Raw genomic sequence first — 13456 nt, forward strand, 5'->3', positions numbered from 1 at the left:
TTTCCTTCTCCAGAGGATCTTCCTGACCCAGGGATCAAACCAGGGTCTCCTGCGTTGTAGGCAGATGCTTTACCATCTGAGCCACCAGGGAAATCCTGTAAAACCAGAGAGAAAAAGCTGAGGGATGAGGGAAATGGAAAGATGTTGGTCAAAGAGTATGAATGTTCAGTTATTGGGATGAGTAAGTTCTGGAGATCTAAAGTACAGCCTGGTGATGATAATTAAAAATACTGTATCATATACTTCAAATGTTCTAAAAAGAAACATCTTCAATCAACTCTCAACACACACACAAGGGTAACTATGTACATGTGATAAATAGTATTTAGCTTGATTATAGGACCATATATAAATATATATGTGGTGTTGGAGAAGACTCTTGAGAGTCCCTTGGACTGCAAGGAGAGCCAATCGGTCCATCCTAAAGGAGATCAGTCCTGGGTGTTCATTGGAAGGACTGATGCTGAAGCTGAAACTCCAGTACTTTGGCCACCTGATGAGAAGAGTTGACTCATTTGAAAAGACCCTGATGCTGGGAAAGATTGAGGGCAGGAGGAGAAGGGGACAACAGAGGATGAGATGGTTGGATGGCATCACCGACTCAATGGACATGGGTTTGGGTGGACTCCAGAAGTTGGTGATAAACATGGAGGCCTGGCACGCTGCGGTTCATGGGGTTGCAAAGAGTTGGACACAACTGAGTGACTGAACTGAACTGAACTGATATATATATATATATGTGTGTGTGTGTGTGTGTGTGTGTGTGTATACACACACACACATTGAGTTGTAAACCTTAAATATATACAATTTCCATATGCCAAAGATATCTCAAAAGAGTCATTTTTAAAAGAGTCTCTTTCCCAAAAAAGGGAGAAAGAACTTCAGATTCTCCAAGTTTATTTGATTAAGCAGAGCTGAGAACTGGAATCATGAAATCAAAACAAATCATAGTACTTCAGCCTCCTGGAATGGCCTTAATTACATCACTTGTATTAGCATAATTTTTAAAAAGTCATCAAAGTAAACTCAATTTGAAATCTCATGAGAAAAATGGTATACAGTAAGTTAAGGCAAAGAATTTTGCAAAATAAAATTTAAAAACAGGTAAATTTTAAGTGGCTTAGAATCACTGTGATTAGACAACTCTTGTAAAAGCATAACAATAATACAGTTATGAATATAGTCCCTGGTGACTTACTGCTTGACTCATCCAAAATCATGCCCTACCTACTTCCATTAAACTGTTATCTCCCATCAAAATATGACATCCAAAAACAACATGCCAGTAACTCTAAGCCTTGGGGAACTGCAATGAATATCATTCAAATTAATTCTGACTGACATTTTGGTAAATCACCTCTTGAAGTTAAGAAGGGAGCATTTTTAAAGCACTTTACCAGTGCCAAAATAGTAAGGAGTAAAACCATATTCATTGTTCAGAAGGTGAAGCACAGTAGAGTCTGAAGCCAGAAAAATGGCAACCATATCATTTCATCAATTATAGAAGGAATTTTAAAATCCGGCACTGCTTTTCACTTTGAATGAGATGGCTGTGAAGCACCTGATTCAGTATTTGGAGTCACTATCGCATAATGAAGCAGTTCTTCATACTCTTCCTGAAGATCTGAAGAAACAGAACTACCTCAGGCAGAGATTTTTGCAAAACTGGAGGTGAGTGTTTCTCCCTGTCTGAAGACATTCTGTATAAATATGCTGAGGCTCTCTATACATAATGTATACTGCACAATTGTACTCATCTCACATGCTAGCAAAGTAATGCTCAAATTTCTCCAAGCCAGGCTTCAACAGTACGTGAACTGTGAACTTTCAGATGTTCAAGCTGGATTTAGAAAAGGCAGAGGAACCAGAGATCAAACTACCAACATCCATTGGACCATCGAAAAAGCAAGAGGTTCCAGAAAAACATCTATTTCTGCTTTATTGATGACGCCAAAGCCTTTGACTGTGTGGATCACAGCAAAATGTGGAAAATTCTTTAAGAGACAGGAATACCAGACCACCTTACCTGCCTCCTGAGAAATCTGTATACAAGTCAAGAAATCTGTATACATGTCCAGTTCTAACTGGACATGGAACAACAGACTGGTTCCAAATCAGGAAAGGAGTACATCAAGACTGTATATTATCACCCTGCTTATTTAACTTATATGCAAAGTACATCATGCAAAATGCCGGGCTGGATGAAGCACAAGATGGAATCAAGATTGCCGGGACAAATATCAATAACATCAGATATGCAGATCTGGCACCCTTCTGGCAGCAAGCAAAGAAGAACTAAAGAAACTCTTGAAGAAAGTGAAAGAGGAGGGTGAAAAAGCTGGCTTAAAACTCAACATTCAGAAAACTAAGATCATGGCATCTGGTCTCAGCACTTCATGGCAAATAGATGGGAAAACAATGGAAACAGTGACAGACTTTATTTTGGGGGGCTCCAAAATCATTGCAGATAGTGACTGCAGCCATAAAATTAAAAGACACTTGCTCCTTGGAAGAAAAGCTATGACCAACCTAGACAGCATATTAAAAAGCAGAGACATTACTTAGACAACAAAGGTCTGTCTAGTCAAAGCTATGGTTTTTCCAGTAGTCATGTATGGGTGTGAGGGTTGGACTATAAAGAAAGCTGAAACCTCAGTGAGGTACCATTACACGCCAGTCAGAATGGCTGCTATCCAAAAGTCTACAAGCAATAAATGCTGGAGAGGGTGTGGAGAAAAGGGAACCCTCTTACACTGTTGGTGGGAATGCAAACTAGTACAGCCACTATGGAGAACAGTGTGGAGATTCCTTGAAAAACTGGAAATAGAACTGCCATATGACCCAGCAATCCCACTCCTGGGCATACACACCTAGGAAACCAGAACTGAAAGAGACACGTGTACCCCAGTGTTCATCGCAGCACTGTCTATAATAGCCAGGACATGGAAGCAACCTAGATGCCCATCAGCAGATGGATGGATAAGGAAGCTATGGTACATATACACAATGGAATATTACTCAGCCATGAAAAAGAATTCATTTGAATCAGTTCTAATGAGATGGATGAAACTGGAGCCCATTATACAGACTGAAGTAAGCCAGAAAGAAAAACACCAATACAGTATACTTACATATATATATGGAATTTAGAAAGATGGTAATGATAACCCTATATGCAAGACAGAAAAAGAGACACAGATGTATAGAACAGACTTTTGGACTCTGTGGGAGAAGGCAAGGGTGGGATGATCTGAGAGAACAGCATTGAAACATGTATATTGTCAGGTGTGAAACAGATCGCCAGTCCAGGTTGGATGCATGAGACAAGTGCTCGGGGCTGGTGCACTGGGATGACCCAGAGGGATGGGAAGGGGAGAGAGGTGGAGAGGGGTTCAGGATGGGGAACACATGTAAATCTATGGCTGATTCATGTCAATGTATGGCAAAAACCACTACAATATTGTAAAGTAATTAGCCTCCAACTAATAAAAATAATTGGGAAAAAATTAATAAATAAGTATGCTAAAAAAAAAAGAAATTAAGAAACAAACAAAAAAGAAAGCTGAGCATCGAAGGATTGATGCTTTTGAACTGTGGTGTTGGAGAAGACTCTTGAGAGTCCCTTGGACTGCAAGGAGATCCAACCAGTCCATCCTAAAGGAAATCAGTCCTGAATATTCATTGAAAGGACTGATGCTGAAGCTGAAACTCCAATACTTTGGCCACCTGATGCGAAGAACTGACTCACTGGAAAAGACCCTGATGCTAGGAAAGATTGAAAGCAGGATGAGTAGGGGACAACAGAGGATGAGAAGGTTGGATGGCATTACCAACTCGATGGACATGAGTTTGAGTAAGCTCCAGGAGTAGGTGATGTAGAAGGAAGCCTGGCGTGCTGCAGTCCATGGGGTTGCAAAGAGTCGGACACGACTGAGCAACTGAACTGGACTGAAATGAATACCACATCAATTGGAACATGAGTGACGGGTCTTCATCAACAAGCACATATTGATTTAGAAATTCCCACTGTACAAATGGATCAGGTGAGATACATATGACAAGAGAAATATTTATGTGCTCTTGTATATACCTTAGAAAGAGATATATGTGCTGTTAGATATAAAGAGCTCACTAACTAACAAAAAGCTCTGGAAAAAAATAAAACTTGTTCAAACATGGGGTCTGGCACTCATCAGCTGTTGGGTCTTAAAAAAGTTAATTTCTCTAAGACTCAGTTTTCTAAAATGTAAAATGTAGATAATGAAAACATATATTCATATGTCTGCTGGCAGAAGTAAATGAGATGATGTGCTGGGCATAAATTAATAAATGTTAGCTGCTATTGCTATTATATAAATTATATATATTAATATTACATATAACTATAATAAGGCTTAAGCCCATTATAAGTGGCACTAATTATAAAATTATGATCTAGAATTCTACTTACAGTTCTACCTGGTGGCTCAGATGGTAAAGAATCTGCCTGCAATGTAGAAGACCCAGATTAGATTTCTGGGTTGGGAGGATCCCCTAGAGAAGAGAATGGCTACCCACTCCAGTATTTTTGCCTGGAGAATCCCATGGACAGAAGAGCTTTGTGGGCTACAGTCCACAGGGTCCCACAGAGTCGGACAGGACTGAGTGACTAACACCTTCACTTTTGTAAATAATAACCCTTTCAGAGGGAGAAAGCTAGTATTCATTGAGCACATACTACTCTACACACTATGTTGAGTCCTTTACATATATTTATACATATTAGCTCACTCAATCCTCTTGTCATAAAGAAACCAAGGTTCAAAGAGTTTATGACTGTTTACCCAAAGTGATACAGCTAAAAGTTGTGAAAGCTAGGATTTGTTCCTAGGTCTGTCCTCAAAGCCCATCAGCCTAATCCTATACTTAAATTAGAGATAACAAAACTATCAGCTAAGGCACTTCCTCTTTCAGTCACCCCCTTCCTCACCCCAGCTCAGTGACACTGCTCTAATCAGATAGATCTTCATCCCTAATCACCTTGACCATTATAATAATGACCTAACTGGCCTCTTCGCCAGGATTTCCTCACCCCAATCCATTCTTACTCCCAGTTGCCAGAATAAACTACCAGAAGTTCAGTTCCTAATCTTCAGTGATTCCCACTACTGACTGGACTAATCAAAATATATTAGCTTTTCAATATTTTCAATCAATTCAGTTCAGTTCAGTCGCTCAGTTGTGTCCAACTCTTTGCAACCCCATGGACTGCAGCACTCCAGGCCTCCCTGTCCATCATCAACTCCCAGAGTTTACCCAAACTCAAGTCCATTGAGTCAGTGATGCCATCCAACCATCTCATCCTCTGTCACCCTGTTCTCCTCCCACCTTCAATCTGTCCCAGCATCAGGGTCTTTTCAAATGAATCAGCTCTTCGCATCAGGTGGCCAAAGTATTGGAGTTTCAGCTTCAACATCAGTCCTTCCAATGAATGTTCAGGACTGATTTCCTTTAGGATGGACTGGTTTGATCTCCTTGCAGTCCAAGGGACTCTCAAGAGTCTTCTCCAACACCACAGTTCAAAAGCATCAATTCTTCGGCACTCAGCTTTCTTTACAGTCCAACTCTCACACCCATACATGACTACTGGAAAAACCATAGCCTTGACTAGGCGGACCTTTGTTGGCAAATATTCTCAATAGTCAGGTGTAAATCCCTCTTTTCACACTATTTCTTAGCTTAGAGCTGCTGGATAGTCCAGTTTACCTGGATGAGCCCTAGTTTCCTAGATAATGCCCAGCTACCCTGGGCTAAATTATCATACTGTTATGTAAGTTAAGGATAACTTTAACTTCCTTGCTTTGCTGCCTTGAACAGCTCCCTGTCCATCCCATGTCACCCCCAAAACTTCTCTCATTCAGTCCCACCAAAATCCTACCCATATTCTGGGGCTCAGCACATATATTGTTTCATTAATCAAACTTTTTCTGATCTTTCACCTCTCATTGTGATCATTCCCTCCTCTCAATATCCACAGTTCTTTATCTGTGCCTCTACTATAGTACTTCAATTTTCTGCCATTCATTATCTGAGGCTATCTCAAAAGTAGAAACTAAGTCTTATTCATTAAGCATCCCAGTGATTTGAATATAGCAATAGTTAGAGCCAACACTTACCTATCATTTATTATGTTCCAGGCATTGTTCTAAGATATTTTACATAAATTAACTCAACCCACACAACAAACCTATTAGGTAAGTGCAGTAGGTATGGCAGGCAGCCTTTAAGATGGACTTGCAATCATCCTCACCTCCTAGTAATTCACACTTGGCTGTAATCAACTCTTCTTGAGTATGAACTTGATACAGAGACTTGCTTCTAATAAATACAACATGGCAGAAATAGTGAGACGTCACTTCTGAGGTTGGGTTACACTGAGACTGTAGCTTCCATCTTGTGCTCCCTCTTTGTTCAGTTGCTCAAGGGAAGCCCGTTGCCATACTGTGAGCTGTGTCATGAAGAAGCTCATATGGCAAGGAACTGAGAGAAGCTGTTGGCCAACACTCACAGAAGACCTCAGGGCCTCAGCCCCACAGTCCATGAAGAACTGAATCCTGCTAAGAGCTATCTGAGCTTGGCAGCAGACCCTTACCCTGTTGGGCCTTTAAGTGAAACCACAGCCCATTTGCTGACACTCTGAATGCAGCTTTATGAAAAGTCCAGCAGAGGCACCCAGATAGGCCACACCTGGATTCCTGACTCACTTTTGTGGTAATCTGTTCTGAAGCAATAGGTGATAAATTATTATTATTATTATTTCTACTTTTCAGATGAGAAATCTGTGGCTCATGTATGTAGTAAGTAATAAGGACAGGATTCAAACCAGGCAGTATAGCTCCAGAGTCCATACTCTTAATCACCGAGCCAGAATGTCTCATAAATAAATGAAAATTCTTTGCCTAAACTGACTATACCATAGCCAAGTAACTTTAACTCAAACAATTTAGAGTTTACTGTAAAAAGTTTTATAGTATCTTAATTCATAATTGTACCATTGGGTCTCTGTTGAGATTAGATAGAAGTATATTAAATATACTTATTTCAATATCTGTTTATGTCTAACTTTCTATATAAAACTTGGGTCATCTGTGTAGCTTTACTGATATATACATAAACTTACATTGGGAACCCTGTTTATCTCAGTATATATTTGTAACTTGGGCCTTCCCTAGTGGCTCAGATGGTAAAGAATCATGCCTGCAATGTAGGAGACCTGGGTTTGATCACGGGGTCAGGAAGATGCCCTGGAGAAGGCAATGGCTACCCACTCCAATATTCTTACCTGGGGAATTCCATGGACAGAGGAGTCTGCCAGGCTACAGTCCATGGGGTCGCAAACGGTCAGACATGACTGAGCGACTAACCCTTTCACTTCATATTTACAGCTTAAAACATGGCTAGTACTAAGTGTGGGTAAGGGCAAAGAAGCTTTAGAATCTCACTAACCTGGACTTGAGACCTACATTCAACAATTTTTGCCAGTGTGGTACAGTGCATGGTCATTTTCTCTAAGCCTTGTTCAAATTCCATGTGTTTAGCAAGGTCTTCCTTGGCCACAAAAGTTAAAAATATTCACCTAGAAATTATCTTACTGAAAGAAGTAAGTCAGACAGAGAAAGACAAATATCATATAACTCATATGTTGAATTTGATTTCAAAAAATTATACAGATGAACTTATTTACAAAACAGACACAAACTCACAGATTTTGAAAGGAAATCTACAGTTAACAAAGGGGAAATGTTGAGGGGAGTGATAAATTAGGAGCTTGGGATTAACCACACACTGCTATACATAAAATAGACAGCCAGCGAGGACCTACTATATTACACAGGGAACTCTATTCAATATTCTGTAGTAACCTATTTTAGGGAAAAAAAATCTGAAAAAGAATGAATATATGTATATGTGTAACTGAATTACTTTTCTGTACACCTGAAACTATTGCAACACTGTAAATCAACTATACTCCAAAAAAATAAAATAAAAAATTTAAAATGGGCAATTCTTCCAGAATTCCTCTACCATTTCTTTGTCCTACTCATGACACACAATGATTACAGCATCTGTTAGAAGGCAAGAAAAAGATCTTAATACCTCTACAATACAGAATTAAATTATCCATTCATAAAGTCTTAATTAAAGTTGCAACGTTAAGCCTACACCTTAGTAATGAAGGACTCCCTAAAACAGTGTTCTGAATAGAGAAGATGGCCAGTAAACGTCTGTTGAATTAATAAATGAACTCTCTATTATACCATCTCAGTATTACAAGGGGAAAAAATGACCTCTCTCACACATTTTGGAAACAACTGTCTTGGTAGGGTTGACAGTCTTGTTGAGAAGTAGCTGACTTTCTGAGGCTGAGCCTTGGTGTGGTTGCAGGGTCTGTGCTGAGTGCAGCCTTGGCGTCACCCCATGTAGGTTCATCTCTGCATGGCGGGAGGGAAGTTTGGAATGACACTTCCCATAAGTCCTTGGCCCTCTCATGCCCTTAGTGCCTATAAGACACTCTTGCCAGCGGCTGAAGCTCATTCCCCAGTGGCAACTGCAGCAGGAAGTTTAGATTATGTGAAGTGTGATCTGTCTTTGACTTCTGAGAATTTCTACTAAGAATCAGCCACTTTGGTGCTACAAGCAGCTGAGATCATTGGCCGCGGCTTCCCTGCAAACCCTGCCTCATTGGATTTCCTGAAATTTCCTGACAGGTTTCCTGATTTCATTCTCTCAGAATTTCCAGAAGTGTACATGAATTTAATTCCTCTAATTCCTAACCAAAATACCTTGGTGACTTCTGTTTTTCTGATCGAACTCAGATTCATAGGTTATGCTATGACTTGGCAATTTAATGGTTAATAGTGTCATTCATTAAACACAAAATCATTCCCCAATAGAAAATGTCTCTCAATTATTTTTGCCCAGGAGAACTTACAGAACTGCATTAATGAGAGCTGTAAGTACCCTTCTAATGTCAGTGAATTATATTACTATGCCTATTCCTAATGAATTTATTACTTACAATTTCTAATAGTCCCTGGAATTCTTACTTTGGGGGAATAAATGTGATGGAAGAGTTGAAAGTCACAGCACAATATAATGTTACTAATCATAATGAAAACGTATAGTTATTTCTGATATCATAGCCTGTGGCTCAAATGCCAGACCTAAATTGCCTATGTTCAAATTCCAACTCTTACACTTAATCACTGTGTCTCAGTTTTTTCCTCTGTAAAATGGGAATAAGATCTTATTGAGTAGTTGAGAAGAATAAATGAGTTAATAAATGAAAACTTCTTAAAACTGTGTCTAGCTCTACAACAAACACGGTTACTATGTCTGTATTGTTATTTTATTATCATTATTACTTAGTCACAATATGTGGCAAGAGGGCCAAATCATGAACCCCCAAATCCTCACCTACTGCCACCAATTCCTGACAGCAGAATTACATGACATGGGGGACTCCAGGTAAGGGCACACTTTATAACCATGCCCTACCCTGACAACTCTGACAGTACCCATCAGAGATTTCTTTTTATTATCTTCTCCCATTAGCCTAGACTAAAACAGGAAAAGCACTCCCAAGCCCTTTTCCATAGGCCCCATGCTCTATTCTCTCTCATGACTGACATGAATTTAACATATAGTTAAGGCTTAAAAATAATATATAACAATTATTAACTTTGTATTACATTCTAGACAACATGCTAACTCTTCTACTTGTAGCAAAGCCTCATGACACTCTAGAGATATATTCATTGCTCTCTCCCCAATTAAAAGACAATATATAAACTAAGCCCAGGAACACAAGAGTGCCTCTCTCAAGGGCACACAGCTGATAACAGATAATGGTATGCACACTCAGAAAGCTGAGTGCAAGAGTCCTTTCTCTTAACCCCTGCACATGGGCAGGTACTTATATTGTCCAGTGCCCTGATTTCCATGAGGGGACAACCGGTAAGAGAAGATGGATTTTCTAAAATCAACGAAATTATTAAAATCCTTGGTCTCTTCCTTTGTCCACAGAAAACTGCACTTGTAGTTCATTGTGTCTATTATGCATATTCTTTTACTTAAGGAGAAGAAAAGGTTATGTTATTTAAAAAAAGGTGAGGACGCCTTTGGAGGATGCCATAAATTTATTCTGTCAGGCAGGCCGAGTTGTGTGACAGTCAGAGACACGGCTTGATGCAGAGATGTGAAGTGTGACTGTTTTTGACTGTCACACTGGATGAGATGGATGGATTTTGGAACACATCCCAGGAAGCTGAGACACTTCTGTGGTCAAGTGTTGGTCTCTCTGATCAAATCATGACTTGCTGTCTCTGAAGTTGTTGGATTTTGCCAGCCCTCCAGATGCAGCATTGTGTCTTTGCAAACACAGTTGGTTTGACACCATCTGCAAGACCCTGCATTGGTCCTAGCACTATGAGCCATTGTTTCCTGAGGAATTAATGGACATTCTCACATTCTACCTGTGTTAATTGAGCTATTTTCACACTTGCTAATGTGTCGGTTACCCAGAGCCTAGTTCTCACTTACATACTCTGTGCTAGATATGCATATAAATGGGAGAAATCCTGGAACTTGCTGCCAAAATCCAATAGCCTAGTATTCAGCAAATGAGAATAGTTGAAGAAATTATAGCTCCAGAAATAAATGTACAGGATTCATGCTTTGGTGGGTAAACTGGTTTGAGATCACCTACACTCTTCACTTTATAAATGAGCTTATCCTGAATAAGTCATTTGACTTACACATAATTTAGTTCAGTACAATGCTTAAACTCGAGACAAAACTATTTTTCCGTGCTCCAGAGTTATCTCACTCTAACATCACCAGGGAGCAAAATGCGAGAAAATAAATGTGAGTCTGGGCTCCTAACCAAAGACATTTGATTAATCAATTACCAAAAGCACTTGTTATAAGGAAATTCTACTTATCTGTTACAGTAGATGCTCTCTTATCAAAGTAAATGGGAATAATGTCAAATTAACCCAAAAAGAGAGTTAAAGTGGGAGATAAAGAATATGTCCTAACATTTTAAACTATATTACTGTGTATTATTTCACTAATATCTTGATGAGGAACCAAATAATTTTTATTTCTATGTGGGCCTTTTCATTGAGTGTGGGTCTGTCTGTTTATCTTTCTTGTATAAACCACATCTATAATGTATTTTCTATGAGGTCAGGAAGGAGCTTCTTCAGCTAACAGATTGCTTCTTACACAGCAATCTGATTGGGATATCTTTAATGATTTTTATGTACTTTCTTCACCTCACCCAACTTCAAATCTACACTTCTTTTTTTTTTTTTTTTGCAAGTTAACTCTAATATGTTTTTCCAAAGTATTCAATTTAGTTGACACAGAAGCATCTTTCTTTTTTGCACTCATATGTCATGGATATAAAATATATTGAAGATTATAATCAATTTTATGCAGTTAAAATAGTAAATACAAATGGCATACGTAGGCTTGGAAGCAAATACAACTAACTCTTGGTAAGCACACAGCTCATCTTATGGGAGCAAAAATATGTGGGATCCCTATGGAGTAGCCTACTAATCATTGGCAGTCCATGTGCCATGGTCATCCGTCAGCATATCTTACTAAAGGAACAGAAGTAGATGATTAATCTAACAATTTGATTGTGTATTTCTATATACTTACTCCACCTATATGTAAACATGATGTACTGAGAAGTCCTTTATTATGTAGGATTGGTTACAAGGTACTTTCACTGATCATAATTGCATAAGAAAAAAAAAATGTCCATTTGGTATTAATCTCAAAGATTCAAAACACAGGTGGAAATATATATTTTTAAAAATATGGATCATCCAAGCTATTTAAATTACATAATAGAGTATCAGATTTTAGTGTCTGAAACTTGTTTAAAAAGTCTCAGATGATTATACTGTTCCAGAACAAAGAAGAAAAGAAATTATAATACATCTAGAATTATATTTCCATCTTTCCCTTAGGTTTACAGGATAAAGAACTTTTTTATTTTTAATTTTTGTCCTAATGGGTTGAAGACAACAAATTATAACTTTGAAAGGGTATCAGATTGTACTAGCTTCCTTTCCATTGCAGTGTCTCTGCCAGACATACTCTGGATGTTTCGGGGAAACAAAAAGCTCATCTACTCAAATAGTATCTCCCAGGCAGTCTCCTTGTTCCTATGAGGCCTGTGAAAGTCCAGGGCATAGCTTTTTCACTAACACTTAACTCAAAATAAGATGAATCAAAATAGATGGAGACGGAGAAATGAACCCATTAATAGATGGCCTGCCATGTGGAAGGAACAGTGTTTGGGACATGGGAGTACAAACTAATGTCACACATTTCCTGAAAATTCTAGAGGAATTTGAAAGTTTACCATCACACTGATAAGGTATGACCATATTTAAAATCTTTATTTAAAACTGTGAAAGTGAAAACTTGAGGCTATCTACAGATTACAGAAGAATTAACAGTGCTAGTCTCTGGGATTTGTGGGAATTTTTAATTGCTTTGGGATGGAATGGTTACCAAAAGCCTTTCCTATTTCATTCTCCATTTTTTATGGTCAAGAAATATTTTATACATGTGTTTTGCATAACAGCCTAATATAGGATGCAAGCTGATAGAACATTCAACAAAAGAGGTAAGAAATTGTACTCTAACATAAAATTTCTAACATGACATGCTATTTATCTGTTTAATACTTCTCGCTGTGCACAACATAAAACCAGTTTGTCATAACCTTAAATCATTATTTTCTGGTTCTGAAAGCTCCAGAATAAATTGCTATTCTTTGACTTTCTCAAGCATAAAAATTAAAACTGGATTTTTTTCTTAGAAAAGATGAATTACCCTGGCTTGACAGAGGGTAATTAGCATACCCAATGCAAGTTAAGAGAATGGGTTGACAAGCACAAAGAAGACTAAGAAAACACGAGCACATTTTGCATGTGTTTTAATACGCAAATGATTAAAAACATTACTATATATGTTAATTGCCACCAACTTCAACACAACCCTATTGGAAGACAATATTAAGTCACGGAAAACAGTACATCTTTAATTATTTGTCTATTCTATAAACAAGTTTAATTGGAATCTAAAAACAGCAAGGGACAAAAGCTCAGTTCATTAGGGACCAACTAACTGTAAAGGGCAGATAAAAACCTTTTGTCTGATACAGATGTACCTCCCGAGCACCATCAGACAGCATCAGGCAGCACACTAATCAGTAATAAGAGGTGTTCTCATTATTCAGCTTATAAAGCATAAACCAGGTCACCACAAGCTTTGAAGGTACTGATCATCAATTATTTCGCTAATTGTTTGTTCTGTTTGCATGTCTCAGGGTAAAAGGAAAAAGTCACTGAAGCGAAAAAGAGACACCAATAATTGCTACCTCAGT

Source organism: Cervus elaphus, chromosome 13 (assembly GCF_910594005.1).
Source record: "Cervus elaphus chromosome 13, mCerEla1.1, whole genome shotgun sequence".
NCBI lineage: Eukaryota > Metazoa > Chordata > Mammalia > Artiodactyla > Cervidae > Cervus > Cervus elaphus.